The sequence below is a fragment of the Sorex araneus genome, chromosome 10 (genome assembly GCF_027595985.1).
Source record: "Sorex araneus isolate mSorAra2 chromosome 10, mSorAra2.pri, whole genome shotgun sequence".
NCBI lineage: Eukaryota > Metazoa > Chordata > Mammalia > Eulipotyphla > Soricidae > Sorex > Sorex araneus.
Window position 1 is genome coordinate 36,316,380 of NC_073311.1, and position 18,184 is coordinate 36,334,563.

Genomic DNA, 18,184 nt, shown 5'->3' on the forward strand with positions numbered 1-18,184 from the left:
CTAAATCCAGAAAAGTGATGATAAAGGCCTGAACTATGACAGTGACGGCAAAACAGTCAGAGGGGAGAGCCTTAAAAATAAATTTGGAGACAGGCAGAAGTAACAAGGGTCAGCTATTACATATTAAAAATCCTCTTCTCAGGGAGGAAAAATTAGTGACTTTAATGTCACTAATTAAAGAAGTACACAAAGAAATCAGGTTGGTTTAAAAAAAAAAAAAAAAGACGTTGAATCCTGTTAAAGCAGAAGAAAGGATGTTCCGAAGGTTACAGTCCTCTATTTAAAACACTATAAAGCACAGGGACCTATGCAGATTATGTCAGTAAATGCAACAACTATCACAATAAAATACCTGAAATGTCTACCTTTCTCCCTTCGAAATTTCATCAGCAGAGGAGCAAACTCAAGCTGGCACTGTCAGGAAAAATGGAATAAAATAAGCATTTTGTTCTTTAAATGTCCACCTGCTGTTACTCCTCCTCATTCTTTCCTTCAAACAATCATCTCTATAGCAACACAGTCTTTAAAAATTTGTGGGTAGAAAACATATGTTTTTGTAAAAATGAAGAATTAAGAATGTGAGTTATTTAATATTTTACTTTAAAAGAGATATACATATATCTGAAAAAATGATTACAAAATACACAAAAATAGACTAAAAATTCAAGGAAATGTAGAAAGTGGTGTTGCACTTATTTGTATGGATTTTCTTTAAATAGGTTACAATGACACCTTGTGGTAAGATTTTCTAAATTATGTTATCTTGGGAAATAGTTTTGCATCAGATATATGATTGATTTAGAATGTAGAAAAGAGTACATAGTGTTGTGGTGGGGTATGATGAATACATGCATTAATGCACTTGGAAAAATAAGGGAAAAGAAACATTTTTCAAATCACAATATTAAGGGGCCAGAATGATAGTACAGTGGGTAAAGTACTTTCCTTGAGCAAGGGGGCATCCAGGGCATCCCATATGGTCCCCAGAGCACCACCAGGAGTAATTTTGAGTGCAGAGCTAGGAATAATCCCTGAGCATCACCGGGTGTGCCTCTTCCCCCAAAAAAGCAAATGAAAGTAACCCCTGAGTAACCCTTCTGAGTCCAGCCAGAAGTGGCCCAAAAACCAAAATAAATAAATCAAAAAATTACAATATTAAAAGACAAAAGTACATAACAAACTACAAGCATAATATACTAAACCCTTTGCCTGAGCTAAAATTATTTGTATTAGTTGTTTTAAATGATGCAAAAATATTACTTTTGCAGTTTGGAATAAAACTTAAAATGCTGGCAATCTCTTTATATGAGAATATTGACATATGGTTGATAAACTAAAAAAACTCATTCTTACCAATCAAATATAATAAACCACATAAAAATTTCAATCTTGATTAATCCAATAATTAGAATTATATGTAATTACCTCTCAAGTACTTAGCATGTTTAATAAACCAAATACTAAAAAACATAAAAGCTAATGATGCCGTTGCACACAACCACCTTGTGAATTTCTTTTAAATAGTCCTCTCTCTTGGTTCCTACAATACTATAATCACCTACCTCTCTGACTCGTCATTCTCCTTATTTCCTTTCTCCCACTCACTCCTGAAATATCTGGCCTGTTGCTCCTTCTTTAAAAGTCAAGCTGCCTCTCTCACAGCTTCATTTATTATATCCATCTGAATGTCACTCAGATTTACACCCACATTCCTAACCTCACTCCCAGCTCAAAACTCCCACTCTCCTTGCAGATCCCCTTTCTACAACTGAAGCTCAACATAAGAATTAAATTCATTAATGTCAATTTTTTTGCCTCTTTTAAAAAAAAGCAATTATCTCATCCTCTAGTTTCTTTGCACATCATCTCCCACCTCTTACAAACAAATTATTAATGCAGCTCATTCTTTTTCTGTTGATTTTATGAATCTCCATTTCTGATGCCATCACTCTCTAGAGAAAACATCAAGTATTTTGTTCTTGACTTATTTTAACAGAAGTCTCCCTTATATTCTAGAGTGTGGTCCTTCCTCAACGTGACCTAGTCTACAAACATCTACAACTTGACCTAGACTACAAAATAATCTTTCTCCTACACTGTTTTCACCAGTTATATTTTCCATTGTTTATAGAATCAAACACAATTTCAGCAAAAGTCCAAGTCCTGCATATGCTAAGCATTTCATTTTGCTGTCCACAGGACCCCTAGAGTAAAGCCAATTAGTTTTTGCTTTATAGTCCCTCACAACACATTGCTTACTCTTTTTGTTTTGGGGTCCACCCTTTAGTGCTCTGGGCTTATTCATGGCTCTGTGCTCAGAGATCACTCCTGACAGTGCCCAGGGGACCACATGTGGTGTCAGGGATGTAAAGAGAGTCCCCTGTAGGCAAGGCAAAAGCTTACCTCCTCTACTATCTCTCTTACCCACTTTTTGGCTTTTTGGGTATTGGGCTACACCTGCTCAAAGCCTACTCCTGGTTCTGTGCTAAGAAATCATTCGTAAAGGCGTGTAGAGGATTATAGGTGATGCTGGGTACTGAACCTGGATTGGCTACAAACAGGGCAAATGCCCTACTGCTGTACTCTCTCCAGACCCCCACATTGCTTATTCTTGCTATCAAAACTTTGCTCATACATTTTCGTAGATTGTAGTTACTCTAAAATAATAAGCAAAGGATAGAAACTGCCCTTTTGCTGTCCATGTATTTAGCTCACAACATTTTTCTATATCCTATCACATCTGCATTTTTCCCTTCCATAGTCTTATTAACTATGTAAAAAGCAATACTTCAAAAATAAAATGAGTTCCTCAAAGCTCCTCAAAGAAAATTACAATCTTCTACATTTTTGGACATTTCTTAGGTTTCTTTCTTTCTTTTTTTTTTTTTTTTTTTTTTTTTGCTTCACACCAGGCGATACACAGGGGTTACTCCTGGCTTTGCACTCAGGAATTACTTCTGGCGGTGCTCAGGGGACCATATGGGATGCTGGGAATCGAACCCGGGTTGGCCACGTGAAAGGCAAACGCTCTACCTGCTGTGTTATTGCTCCAGCCCCCATTTTTGGACATTTCCATAGCTCTTTATTCCAGCAAGCTTGATAAAAGACAGAAAAGTAACATAAAATTTCTGTGGTGTGAATCTACATTCCCAAATGCATATAATGTAGTATCAGAGAACATACAAGTAAGGATGTCAAGAACAGTTTGCAAATCAATTATGTACACTTTATGAGTTATCCATCAGGAAAGGTGAGCAGGTAGTAGAAGATAGGAAAGAATCAGAAACAGGAAAATTTTAGGGTGATGCATTGACTGATGAGAGAGTTCCACAGACGCATACATATATCAAAGATATAAGGGGTCAGCACTTCCAGGAACAGCCTTGACAGCCCCTAAGCACTAGAAATACCCTTCAAGAAGATGCAACAAAAGAGTAAAACACTCAATGTAGTGTAATATGTATTTTCATAAAGGTATATTTACATGGCTACATATACACAAATTAGACACCAAAATTTTAATAAGAGTATTTGTGAATAAGTGCATTGGTTTTCATTGTGTGCCTTCCTGCTCACTTCTTATTTCACAACACAGATTATGTGTTAGTCAGAGAAAAAATATCACTAGGGAAAAAAGGCATCTCAAAGTCCACTTGAAGAGGGACAGGGAATTTTTCCCACTTCTTTCCATTTCAAAGGCAGTCGCCAAATAACTAAACAATGTTGAAGCCTCCACTTCTGAAAACAACTATGATGTCCTCAAATTTGACTTTCTTCCACACAAGTTTATGCAATAAATATTCAAAAGTGTACTGAAACCAAAATAATTGGTTGCTGTCAAACTAAAATCCATGCTCTACAAAACTGACAAAATCTATGACACCAATAAAAATTCTCTTATCAAACTCTTTTGTCTACAATAGCAGTTTTCAATTTTACCAATCAAGTTTCTCAAGTTAAAATTTTTGGAATTCAAATATTCAAAACTGACATTTATTTATTCATGTGCATTAATAACAAATTTACAAGATTTCATTTTAATTAGAACTTTCATTCACATCAGTAATATACTGGTGGTCTCTCGTGTTTTAAAATTCAGTTTAATACTTACTGTTTAATTTAGGACACTGATTTACATAAGTGGTAATATTTCAGGAATATAATGTTGTTATACCACACTCATGATCAGTATATTAGCATTCCTCCACCACTGTCTTAGGTTCCTTCTCTTCTCCCTGCTCCCACTTAGCAAACTTATTTCTATATGCCAACTCTCAAGGTTTGTTATCATTGGCCATTTTTTATTCCCTTACCATGTTTCTTTATACTCCACATGAGAGAAATCATTTTTCCTCCTCTCTCTGGCTCATTTTGCTAGGCATGACACTTTCCAGTTCCATCCAAGTTGCAGCAATCTGCAAAAGTTAATCTCTTCTAATAATTAAGAAAATTCCATTGCTTATATACACAATTTCTTTACTCACTCACCTATTCTAGGGCACCTCGGCTGTTTCAAGATCTTGGCTACTGTGAGCAACAATGCAATAAACTTAAGAGTGGGTGGAATTTTTTTTTTTTTTTTTTTTTTTTTGCTTTTTGGGTCACACCTGGCAATGTACTGGGGTTACTCCTGGCTCATGCACTCAGTAATTACTCCTGGTGGTGCTCAGGGGACCATATGGGATGCTGGGAATTGAACCCGGGTTGACCATGTGCAAGGCAAGTGCCTTACCAGCTGTGCTATCGCTCCAGCCCCAATATTATTTTTATAAAGTAGTTCACAATATTTGATTACACTTAATATTCGAACACTAATTCCACCACCATTACTCTTTCCCACCACCGTATTTTGGATGTTTCCATCCCAAACCCCAACCTCTGCCCAGAGCAGAACCAAAATAATTTATTTTGTATTGCTAGTGATGAATAAACCACTGAAATTGCTCCAGAAAACTTTTCATAGGGGAGACTGTGAAGACTGTTGGGCCATGAAGTCCTTACTAATATGTTGTTAAAGTTTGAGCCTTGTGTGCTTATGTATATATATATATATATATATATACACATAAGCACACATATATGTATATATATACACATATCTGTATATATACATATACATATATCTGTAAACATATATTTCCGTCTAAGATTGGTTGCCTCCTACTTTAATCCCATCTGATGTGGTGTGCTACTCTTAGAATATAAGTGGTGTGGGGTATGAGATTTCACGCAGCCATGAAGAGGCTTTACTTATGGGTAGGCTCAGCCCGAGCGTGTGGAGAGCGGCCATGAGCATGGTGCAGTTGAGTTCTGGCGGATTTCAGCTACAAGAGATGGATTCCTTGGGGTGGGGAGGTGTAAAAAATGTGTTCGCAGAAGGATGTGTGTTCTCGGGCTCTCCAAGCGGCTCTCTCTCACCGCCTGCGTTTGGTGCTCTCGAGTCACTGTGAATGTACTGGATTGGGATGCCTGTTAGCTATGGGCAGGTGCACGAAGAACAAGGACCAAGCTGGTTGCTGATTAGTTACTGTTTATTCAATCTCTCTCCCATCTCACACATCCTACCTTCCTAGCCTCTCCTTTCTCATCCCAGCTTTCCGGATTCTCCCTCTGACTCTGACCTCTGCCCCCACTCATCTCTCCACCCCTCACCCTCTGGGCCCACTCTACACCCAGTCTGGTAGCAAAATCAACATAAGAAAGCCCTTCCTGACTGCCCATCAGACTCAAGGGTGGAAACACCACCTAGGGGTATTCCTCTTCTCCTAACATATTAATATTAGCTATTTTTGTATGGACATAGAAAGAGATACATTGAGGCTTGTAGGGCAGCTCACAGACTCAGACTACAATGCTCAGGCCAGATTAATCATTCCTAACCCTAGCAGGGCCCGAATCTAGTTATTACTTTTTGGATCATGACAGAATTTGTCCATGACCATGCTCTTAACTTATAGTTAAGTGTAGGGAGCCATTTTACCTTACTGATCTTATCCTGTCACTATTTGTTTATCACTAGCTAACCCCATGCCACACCTAACAAAGGTTGCCACTCCTAATCTTACTGATCTTATCCTATCAGCATTTTTTATTACTAGCTAAAGCCCATGCCACACCCTGCATTTCTATTGGGGGTCCCAGAGTGCATAATATATCACCTCCTCCCAGCAGGGAGGTATAAATACTGTAACTGCCATAGAATAAACGCCTTTTCTCCCTCCTCCAGGCTCTGCGTCTGTTCTTTCGGCTGCGCCCCACGATGGGTTCTCTCTGCTGAACAGAACGAGACCTCCACATCGACCTCCACAGTTAAGCATTATGGCACTTTGGCCAGGCCCATCTTGATGCCAGGGTAGCACATAGCTCACCACTTACCCTGGGTCCATCCAGTCCCTTGACGAGACCCTGCTTTTGGGGGGCTAGGAAGTAATGGCAACTGAAGCTTAAGTTGAGAGAACAGATGCCCAGAGGGTAAATATCACTGAGAGTCAATTAACTCCCATGTTACAAAAACATAGCATTTACTGTCTTCCTGTGCCCATACGAAAAGGACATTGCTCTGAATAAACTATATGAAAGACTTAAGGAGAAGAGGAAAACAGCATCTACAAGTCCACAGAGCACAAAGAAAGAAGCTACAAATAAACACAGAGAAATGGGAGCACTGTGATGGGAGCAACCCAAATAAACCCAAGCTCCCTGCTGCAAGGCAGAAAAGACAAACCAATGTTATCCTACAGGGAAGGGACTCATCTGCCCCCCACTCCAGGGTGCCCGGAATGAAACAGCCTAGTATGGGGTCCAGTGGTATGTGGATGGCATGTCGTTTTATGCTATCTTCCAAGAGATTTATGAGTCTCTGGATCATGGCCATTGATGAAATCATAAGGCACTTGGTATGACTGCCAAGCTGCAAGAAACAAAGGTAGATGGGATGGATTCACCCATTCCCAAATCCATTGAACCTCGAGTTTTTAGTCACAAGTCCTGCATACCTGGGTTTGCTGCGGATTTAGAGTGGCCTTTTTGAATTAATGCTTTGTGCTGTTGAGGTAAATGCCAAGAAGCAGAATCACCACCAGTTCAGGTGGAAGTTCTATTCTTAATTATTTTTAGAAGTTTCCATATTATTTTCCCTAGAGAGAAAACAGATAATATTCCCACCAAAGTGGATGAAGTTTCCTTTTTAATCAGAGTCCTACCAGCAATGCATATTTCCTTTTTTACTAATGTATTATCATTCTGACTAGTGTGAAGTGAATCCTGTCATTCTGAATTTCTTTTACAAATGAAGAATAACATTTCATATCTCTATTTGCTACCTGAATGTTTTCTTTGAGGAAGTGTCCAGTTTCTCCCCCCCAGTTTTTGATGGGACTTGTTTTTTAAGTTTTATGAGTGCTCAGCAGATTTTGTCAAATTTGTGGTGAGTGAACATTGCCACCTGCTCAGTGTCTTTTTATTCTAGTCATCTTCCACTGTCTAGAAAATTTTGTTTGAAATGGTTCCACTTTGTTATTTTTGCTACTACTTTCTTTGACTCTAGCATTAAGTAATTGACAGTGCCTCTGAAATAGCATGGACTGCTCTGCCTATGTTTTCCTCAAATGTTTCATGGGTTTGACTCTAATATCAAGGTAATATCCCTTTTGAATTTTTAAAATGTGGGATACCCAGCTTTCACATCACTTGTGGAAGAGGCTTTCTGTGCTCCACTTCATATTAACTCTTTTGTCAAAGACTACTGTTCATATACCTGAGGAGTTATCCTTGGGCTCTCGATTCTACTCCACTGGGTTTAGGGTCTGTCTTTATTCTAGTACCAGTTTCATTACTATAGCTTTATAATATGATTTCAAGTCGGAGGTGGGGGAGAGCTTCCTATCTCTCTCGATTGCTTGCTCTGGCTATTTTTTAAAATTTTATTACTGCATATGAATATTAATGGTATTTGTTCTCTGTCCCTAAAGAATGCTATAGGAAGTTTGATTGGGACTGCACTGAATCCATGCAGTGTTTTGGGAAAAATGGACACTTTACTGATGTTAATTCTTCCAATCCAGGAACAAAGAATATGATTCCATTTTCTTGTCTTCTTTCTCCTATGTCTTTTAACAGTCATTTATAGTTTATTCCCAGGCACTTGATGCAGGTAAAGGGAAAGAGCACAACTGTATATGTGATTTTTTTTCTTCCCCTTCTGCCTCATTATCTGCATATAGCCACAAAAGATTTCTGCATATTGATTTAAAGCATGCCACTTTAGTGTATGAGTTTGCTGTTTCCAAAAAAATTTGGTGGTGTCTAGGGTTTTTGAAAAATGATTTTATATCATACAAATTGTGACAATTTGAGTTCTTTTCCATATCTGAATCCCTTTAATATATCTTTCTTGCCTAATTGCTAAGGCCAAGGTATGCTGTATAAAAATGGTGAGAGTGGACAACCTTATATGAGCCTAATCTTAAAAGCTTATGGTTTTTCACCATCGGCTATAACGCAAGTTTGTGATATATGGCATTTACTACATTAAGAAATGTTCCTTCTATCTTCATTTTGCTGAAAAATTGTTTTATTACACGGGGTTGGAGCGAGAGCATAGCGGGTAGGGCGTTTGCCTTGCACGCAGCCGACCCGGGTTCGAATCCCAGCATCCCATATGGTCCCCTGAGCACCACCAGGAGTAATTCCTGAGTGCAAAGCCAGGAGTAACCCCTGTGCATCGCCGGGTATGACCCAAAAACCAAAAAAAAAAAAAAAAATTATCACAAATGGGTGTTAAATAATATTAAATGCTTTCTCTGCAGCTGTTAAATTATGATTCTTTTTTCCTTTTATTAATGTTATGTATCACACTGACCAGTGTATGTTGAATCATTCTTACACAACTAATATGAATTTCACTGGATCATGGTGTATACCTTTCAATGTACTAGATTTACACTAAGACTTTGTTAACAATCTTTGAGTCTATGTTTACCAGGGATATTGGTGAGTAATTTCCTTTCTTTTTTTCTGATTTCATAATTATTTATTAACTGCTTTAGGTTTTTTTTTAATTTAATAGTATATTTTTAATTAGTGAGTCAACGTGAGGGTACAGTTACAGATTTATACATTTTTGTGCTCATGTTTCTCCCTTACAAAGTTTGATAATCCATCCATTCACCAGTGCCCATTCTCCACCACCAGTAAACCCAACATCCCTCCCCCCCCTCCCCAGTCCTGTCTCCCCCCAACCCACACTGCCACTATGGCAGGGTATTCCCTTTTGTTCTCTCTTTCTGATTAGGTGTTGTGGTTTGCAATAAAGGTGTTGAGTGGCCATTGTGTTCAGTCTCTAGTCTATATTGGGCCCGCATCATCTTTCCCCCACATGACCTCCAATCACATTTTACTTGGTGTTCCCTTCTCTGAGTTGCCCAGAATGAGAGACCAGCCTCCAAGCCATGGAGACAACCTCCTGGTACTTATTTCTACTATTCTTGGGTGTTAGTCTTATAGTCTATTATTCTATAGTCCACAGATGAGTGCAATCTTCCTATGTCTGTCTCTCTCTTTCTGACTCATTTCACTTAGCATAATACTTTCCATGCTGATCCACTTATAAAAGCGCCCCCCGTGTCCCGTGCCCGCCCGTGGCAGCGGGACAGCTCGGAGCACCCCAGCCCCGCTGGGCAGGTCCCAGTCATTCGCCCACCGCGCCTGAGCCCGCCCTCCCGTGTCCGAACAGGTTAGGGGCGTGTCCTCTCATTTGGGGGCGTGGCCTCAAAGTGGGCGTGGCCTCTTTCCGGAGCACAGGCCGCTAACGCGGCCGCAGATGTTTTTCTTACCATTCCATGCATTGTCCTTTGGCCACAATTGATTGAACCCATTCCTCTGAAGAACTCCCTGATCATCTTAGTTACTATATGTTAATACTCAACTAACCTAGCCTATCCTAACTTCACAAAAACTGTCAATGAACACATCAACTTGCACAGAAAAGTCCTTTGTCAAAAGAGCATAGCCAAAAATCTTCAGTCGAGGTTCCTCACAAGCTAACAAGAGCTCCAGATAGTAAAGCCCATAACAACATGAAGAAACTGAGAAAATCCCCACCACTAGGAGAGAGCCAAGAAAATATCTCACTAACCTCAGCAGCGACCTCCCAGAAATACACCCTCCTTTCAGATAAAGAATTCAGAGAGGAAATTGTGAGGATGGTTCACGAACTCAAAGAAACTATGGAACGAACATCCAATAAATTAAGGGAGGATATGGATGCAGCGTTGGAACGCTCCACCAAGATAATCCAGGAAGAAATGAGAGCAGAAATTTCAAAGCTACGAACAGAAGTCACACAACTAAAAGAATCAGTAGATGAAATGAAAAACTCCGTAGGAGCCCTCAATAGTAGAATGACTACAGCCGAAGACAGAATCAGTGAGCTTGAAGATGAGCTGCACAAAGCATATAGACAACAACAAATAATGGCAAAAGACCTCAAAATGGCTCTAGAGCGAGTTAGAGTCCTAGGGGACGACCTTTTTTTTGCTTTTTGGATCACACCTGGCAATGCACAGGGCTTACTCCTGGCTCTGCACTCAGGAATTACTGCTGGCGGTGCTCAGAGGACCATATGGAATGCTGGGAATTGAACCGGGTTGGCAGCGTGCAAGGCAAACACCCTGCCTACTGTGCTATCGCTCCAGCCCCAAGTAATTTCCTTTTTCAGTGAGGCTTATGTCTGCTTTTGGTACTGGTAATAATGGCATTAAACTTAACTCAGTAGAATCCCTATTTCATCAACTTTCCAGATGAACCAAAAAGAGTAAAAAGCAGACCTTTTTAAAGATTAGAAAGAAATCACTAGTTAATTTATCTAATCCTGGCCTCTTGTTTTTGAGGAAACTGATTACTATTTTAATTCAATTAGAACAAATGTTAATAAATGGTCTACTTAGATGTTCTACTTCCTCTTGACCCAGTTTGGGGAAGTTAAAGCATTTCAAAAATTTATCTTCTTCATATAGGTTGTCCAATTTGTGGCATAATGTTGCTCATGGTATTCTCATATCTTTTTATAATTTATTCCCTTTTATTTCTGATTCATTAGATGGTTGTTTTTTTTTTTTTTGTCGGTCTCCCTAAGGGTTAATTTTGTTTAGTCTTCTAAATATCCAACACTTGGTTCATTACCTTTTGCTTTGGGGGGATGGGGGTGCTTAGTTTTCTGTCTTGTTGACTTAAGTTTTTATTTCCTTCCATTTACTTTGGGTTCTTTTTTGTTGTTATCTATCGAGTATCTTAAGATACACAGTTATATCTTTATTTGGGCCTTTTCATGTTCCTGAGGAACATTTGCATTACTATGACTTTCTCTCTTAGAACAGATTTTGCTGTGTTTGCTATGTTCTGACAACTCATATCTTCATTCTCCTTTGTTTCCAGAAAATTTTCTTCCTTCTAAATTTCATCCTTGACCCACTAGTTGTTCAGAAGTGTAGTGTTTAATTTTCAAGTGCTTGAGCTTTTCCTAAATTGATTTCTATCTTCAAACCACTGTGGTCTGAATAGATACTTATAGATACTTGCCATATTTTCTATTCTCTTGCTATTACAGGGACTCATTTTGTATCCCAACATGCAATATATCCTGGAGAATGAACCATGTGCACTAGAAAAGAATCTGTATTTGACTTTTAGGCAGTACAGAATCCTATACATATTAAGTCACATTAAGTCCATCTCTTTCTTACATTTTGTCTTTTAAGACCAATGTTTTGTGATTTATTTCATTCTATCCAATGATAAGAAAGGGAAATTTAAATTTTCTACTACTATTGCATTATTTCAGTGTCTTTCCTTAGATCAGTTAGCAACTGCTTTATATATTTTCACGATCCTTCATTAGGTATATATATGTTCATGAGTATTGTCTTCTTGATATAAAGATTCCATGACTGTTATACTGTATCCATCTCTGTATCTTTATAACTTTATTGTAACTTTAAGTCTATGCTAAGTATGACTATCCAAGCCTTTCTTAAGCTATTATTTTATTGTAAGATTTATTTTCAGCATTTTACTGTGTTGATATATCCTGAGCATTCAGTGTGTCTCCTATAAACAGTGGAGAACTGGGTTCAGTTTTCTGATCCATTGGGTCACTTTGTGCCTTTTGACTGATTAATTAGGCCACGAATGTAAAGTGAGATTACAGAAACAAATTTATGGTAATTTTTTTATTTAAATTCACTGTTTTTATAAAGTCTGTCATTGCTTCTTTGGAAATCTTTTATTTTCTTCCCTCGTACTTAGGTATTTACTTTTTCTCTATTTTCCTAAGAGGAAATTGACTCCTGAAGAACTGGGCCTGTATCTAAGCTTCAGTTCAAAGTTCAAGTGAGCATCCTGTGCATCATACAAGACTACACTATTCCTCTACTTCTTCCACAATTTTGTTTTTAGTATCTTACTACTACCAAGTTGTTTAGTTTTTTGTTTATTTTAAGCGCTTTCCAAGCTGTGCTCAGGAAGCCTGGGTTCTCCACCCAACAATTTCAGTCAACAGCACTAGGAATTCTCTGTGAGGGCCCAAAGAAGTGGTACTGCTTTAGCCCTTTGGTATAGATTACCTGGGCAACCCTGGTGTCACTTGGGTGTCCCCAGAGCTGCATTTGCTGAAGCTCTGGGGACCACATGGTGCCAAGGAACCAGGGTCAACTAGTTCTGGAATAAGATTCAACTGCATGCATGCATGACTATTGCCTTAATCCCTACATTTCTTCAACTCCTTTTTATCTTTTAAAGAAAACTACTGCTTCTTGCTAAGCAGGTTTAATGGCTACAAACTTCTTTAGGCGTTGCTTATTCATAATTTTTTACATAATTTCTTCAAATTTGTCATAACCTAGCTGGATATTCTTGTTGGGGTGCTTATTTCAGCCAACATGTTTGCTGTGTCAAAGCATTCCTTCTGCCTGTAGTTTCACTAGATAGATCTGCTATGGGTCTCATGGTGGTTTATTTCTATGTGAGTTTATTCTTTGGTCTTGCTGCTTGAGAATTCTGTATCTCTGAGTTCTGCCATTTTAATTACCATGTATCTTAGAGTCCTATTTGAGATTATTCTATTTGAAACTCCTTGTGCTTCTTAGATCTGTATATATGACTCAATCTTCAAAGTGGAATATTTTCAGCTACATTTTCCTTGATAGTTCTTTCCTATTCTCTTTTCCTCTCCCTCAGAGATTCCACTCCTATAGTTCAGATATTCTTCTTAAAATTATCCAGTTTACTGATGCTGTCTTCACTTTTCATTCTTTTTTCTTTCCTCTGCTTTCTACTGATCTTATGTATCTTATTCTCCAGCACACTGATTCATTCCTTGACCCTCACAGCATTTGGGAGTCACCAAAAATAGTAATAATAAAACAAATACAGACTTTATGCTTATACTATTTTTGAAAGTGGTGCTGTATTAGTAGGAAGAAACTTACATTTTAAATAGTTGAGAAACAATGCATTTAATCTTTTATCAGGCTCTTGGAAGTTCCAAACATCCCAGATGTTCAAAGATTGCATTTACATCTTAAAAATGAGATAGGAAATATTCTTCAAGAATTTAACATGCATAAAACAGATTCAATTACCCAGAGATCATTTGTTAAAAGTTACCCATTTACTTAATTAAAGACTGGAAATGCAAAATGCAAAACAGGCTGGGTTTATCTTCATACTTGCATACTCAAGTGAGAAGTTTTCCCTTTTTTGAAGGAATACCACACCCAAAAGCACTCAATGCCTACTGCTGGTTCTGTGTCCAGGCAGGGATCACACCTGACAACAACTGAGATGCCATATGTGGTGCTAGGAATCAAACTGTCACTGTCACTGTCACCCCGTTGTTCATCGATTTACTCGAGTGGGCACCAGTAACGTCTCCTTTCGTCCCAGCCCTGAGATTTTAGCAGCCTCTCCTTACCCGTTTTTCCCAACGAGTGGAGGCTCTTTTCAGGGTCAGGGGAATGAGACCTGTAATTGTTACTGTATTTGGCATGTCGAATACGCCACGGGGAGCTTGCCAGGCTCTGCCATGCAGGCAGGATACTCTCAGTAGCTTGCCGGGCTCTCGGAGATATGTATATATGTATATGTATATGTATATGTATACATATACGTATATATGTATATGTGTGTATATATATGTATTTCTCTTTATGATGATGTGAATCAAAAAGGGACTGAAAACACACAAGATGAGTGCCTTACACCTATACTTATTTCTGGCCCTAAAAATTTTCTGAAACAAAACAGCAGGGGTATCAGCAACCACACTGTGCAAGAAACAGGCTTCACAAGTTTAGACTAGACAAGTTATTAAGTAAAAAGCAAAACATCATCACCTTGAGAGAAAAGAGTTGTGTCAAAACTTATATAAAGTGTACAGTATTCAACCAAAACTTGTAAAACAGCACATACAAAAACTATGGCCCATTATCAGAAGAAAAGTAGTAAACATAAATTATCTCGAGAGGTCCCCAAATATTAGACTGACAAGGAGAAACACCAAAGGAGGTATGATCAATATGTCTGAGAACAACAAAACTGAAAATCATGTTTAACAAATTCAACGTAAGGAGATAAAAGCTATTCAGTGGATCAAAATTTTACACAAAATTAGAATTTAGAAACTGTTCTCCAATTTTTTAATTCTAAAATTCTAGACCTCCAACAGCCACCATCATATTAACTCATGCACTGACCCTGCTCTACCAATTCCCAACTAAACCTCCCAGATGTATAATACAAACAGCTAAAATTCATTGAAACTGAATTTTTAGGTCCCTGCAGCTGAAAACTCTAGGGCACCCTCAGGAGGCTAGAGGGGAGCCCTTAGGAGGGAAGCAGACCAAGTACCTATCCTAATGAAGCCTCAACACCAGAATCCATACCCCACCACTGCAGCCACTTCAAAGGGTCAAATCCACCACTTCACGAATATTCTCTGCAGAGATGCTAAACTGCGAATAATTCAGGTATCCCAATACTGAGGCTGACAGCTCTGGTGTTTATTAAAGTAAGGGTGGACAACTTCCCACCACCCCAACTCTGATACTTCCTGAAGCTTCAGCAGCCATGCCCATCTCCCACAGCTATACTATGTCAACTCATTTGCCCAGACCATAGATCGAAGTCTCTGTACTGCACAGCCACATATGCAGCTATGCAACACATCCTAATTCCTCAATACTGAAATTCCAATAGGAACACACCAAATTAGATGGGAAAGTAATAAAGAAGCCACCTAAACTCAACAAACAAAAGCAATAATACACAAGGCTCAACTAGCAACAAACTACTTAAATTCTTAGATAAAAACTTGCCAACGACATGATCAGACACAACAATTTTCACATGAAAAGTTGATATTTTATACTTATTTTAATAATGGAGTTTTGTTATCTAATCAATTTCAATTCTAGAATTGTATCAACAGTTGTGGATTTCGTCTACATTGAAAGAATGAAAAACATTTTTAAAAGAAAATTCTAAAGTTGAAACATAGAATTATTATTTTGTTTCATGCACACTAACGATAGCTAACAGCAGAACTGAGATCACGGATATAAAAACTTTTAAGATAAATCAATAGAAAATATTCAATATGAAGAATATGCAATAAAAAGATTGAAGAAAAATGAACACAATTTCAGAACTCTGAGGGACAAGTAAAATGTATCATCAGGGTCTGGAGCGATAGCACAGTTGGTAGGGCATTTGCCTTGCACACAGCCGATCCGGATTCGATTCCCAGCATCCCATATGGTCCCCCAAGCACCTCCAGGAGTAATTCCTGAGTGCAGAGCCAGGAGAAACCCCTGAGCCCTGAGCATCGCTGGGTGTGACACAAAAAGCAAAAGCAAAAAGAAAAAAAAAGTATCATCATACCTATGAGAGTTCCAGGGAAAGGGTCAAAAAAACCCTTTTGAGAAATAGTGGCAAAGGGGCCAAAGTGATATTACAGTGCGTAAGGCTGCCTAGCACACAGCCAACCCGAGTTCAATCCCTGGCATCCCACAAGGTCCCTCATATACTATAAGGAGTAATTTCTGAGTGCAGAGCCAGGAGTAACACCTGGCCAACACTGGGTAAGTCCAAAAAGGAAAAGAAGAGAAGAGAAATAGTGGCCAAAGTGGTCCAAATATAATATTAATTTTTCTGGTAAGAAGTACAGCAAAGAGGTCAGAGAGACAGTACAGTGGGTAGGGCATTTGTCCTGCACACAGCTGACAAGGGTTGAATCCCCATATGGTCCTCCAAGCACCACCAGGAGTATTCCTGTGTGCAGAGCAAAGAAAAACCCTTGGGCACAGCTGGGTGTGACCGAAGACAAAAAGGAAGAAAGGAAGGGAGGAGGAGAGGGAGGAAAGGAGGGAGGAAAGGGATGGAGGGAGGGAGGGAGGGAGGGAGGGAGGGAGGGAAGGAGGGAAACAGTAAATACAATATTAAAAGATCAACACTAATAATACACAAAGTGTTACTAAATCAAGTAAGATCTTGTAACAGATCTTGTAACTAAATCGAGTAACAGATTTTTACAAGATCTAAAAAGAAACAAAATCTAAAAATCCTGTCTAATTCTTAGTGCTAGAACTTCTAATGCTATACTGAATGGGTAGTGGACATCTTCACCTTGTGCCTGATATCTCAGATAGGAAGCTTTCAGTTTTTTCACCATTAAGAATGATAGTGACTGTGAGTTCATTATAGATGGCCATTACTATTTTGAGAAAGGTTTCTTCTACCCCTATTTTGTCGAGCGTTTTGATAGCTTTCTCTGCAATATTGATATGATTGTCCTTTTTAGTGATGAGGTATATGTTGATTTGTGTACGTTGAACCACTCATGCACTCCAGAGATAAATCCTACTTGATTGTGGTGTATGATCTTTCTTTTTTGTTTTGGGGGGGCCATACTTTGCAGTGCTCAGGGATTACTCTCCCAGTTCTGCACTCAGGAATTACTCCTAGAAGTGCTCAGAGGGCCATATGAAAAACTTGGGATCAAACTTGCATCAGCCACATGCAAAGCAAATGTCCTATGCAAATGCCCTATTTCTCTAGTCCCTGTATGATCTTTTTGATATGGTGTTGGATTTGTCTTAAGATTTTCTTGAGGATTTTGTACTAGTGTTTATCAAGGAAATGGTCTAAAATTTTCATTTTTAGCAGTATCTCTATCTTCTTTGGGTATCAGTGTAATGATGGCTTTAGAGAAGCTATTAGGAAGGATTTCTCCCCCCTGCTCCCCTCTAGTACTTTGGAAGAGCTGAGGAGTAAACATAGTAAGTCTTCTATGAATGAGTCATAAAAACCATCAGTGAATTCACCTGGACCAGGGACTTTGTCCATGACATGATTCTTAAATACTATTTCAATTTCCTTGCTTGTGATTAGCCTGCTCTGGTTCTCTATTTTCTGTCCATTTCTTCTAGGTTCTCTATCTTAAGAGAACAGAAAAACTCATTGCAATTTTTCATTGTATCTTGAACTATAGAGGGATCTGTTGTAATTTTTTCCCTTCCATCTCTGATCCAATTTATGACTTATTTGGGGAGTTTCTCTTTCTTTCCTTATGGGTCTGGCAAAAGTTTTGTCCATTTTGTTTACCTTTCAAAACACGAATCCTGGTTTCACTGATTCATTGGATAGCTTTCTTGATCTCTGTATCACAGAATTTTGCTCTAATTTTTATTATTTCCTTCCTTATACTACCTTTGGGATTCATTTGTTATTCTTTCTCCATATGTTAGGTCATTGATTTGAACTCTTCTCTCCTATTGAAAGCCTGTACTACTATGAATTTCCTTCAGTACAGCTTCTGCTATGTCCCACAGATTGTGATAATTTGTATCTTCATTCTCTATAGTTTCTTGTATCACTTTTCATCCCACTGATCTTCAATTTGCTCAAGCCGGCGCCAGTAACATTTCCATTCATCCCTGTTGTGTGCTAGTGTAGCCCAATGGTATCTGCTCGCACCAGGAACATGAAGAGCCTCAAACTGTTCCTTAAGGGTTTTGACAAAGAAGTCTGACCATCTCATTGGTGGGCGGCCACATGATCTTTTGACGTCCCATGGAATCCAGTCAAGTAACAGCTCTAGTCCAGCAGTTGTCTGTGAATCGCATTACAT

At 38.6% G+C, this 18,184-nt stretch overlaps 1 protein-coding gene across 2 annotated transcripts in view; it reads right to left on the minus strand.

The window, feature by feature from the left end:
• CEP83 (centrosomal protein 83) overlaps positions 1–18,184 on the minus strand; it is a 145,756-nt gene that overhangs the window by 111,199 nt on the left and 16,373 nt on the right. The window contains exons 1-2 of one of the 2 annotated variants that reach the window (XM_055118536.1): positions 4,314–4,367; positions 366–414 (exon numbers count right to left, since the gene is read on the minus strand). The exons of the other annotated variant lie outside the window; for it this stretch is intronic. The gene's annotated coding sequence lies outside the window, so the exon portion shown is untranslated. Of the gene's footprint in view, positions 1–365; positions 415–4,313; positions 4,368–18,184 lie in introns of those variants that run through there. 2 annotated transcript variants of the gene reach the window in all.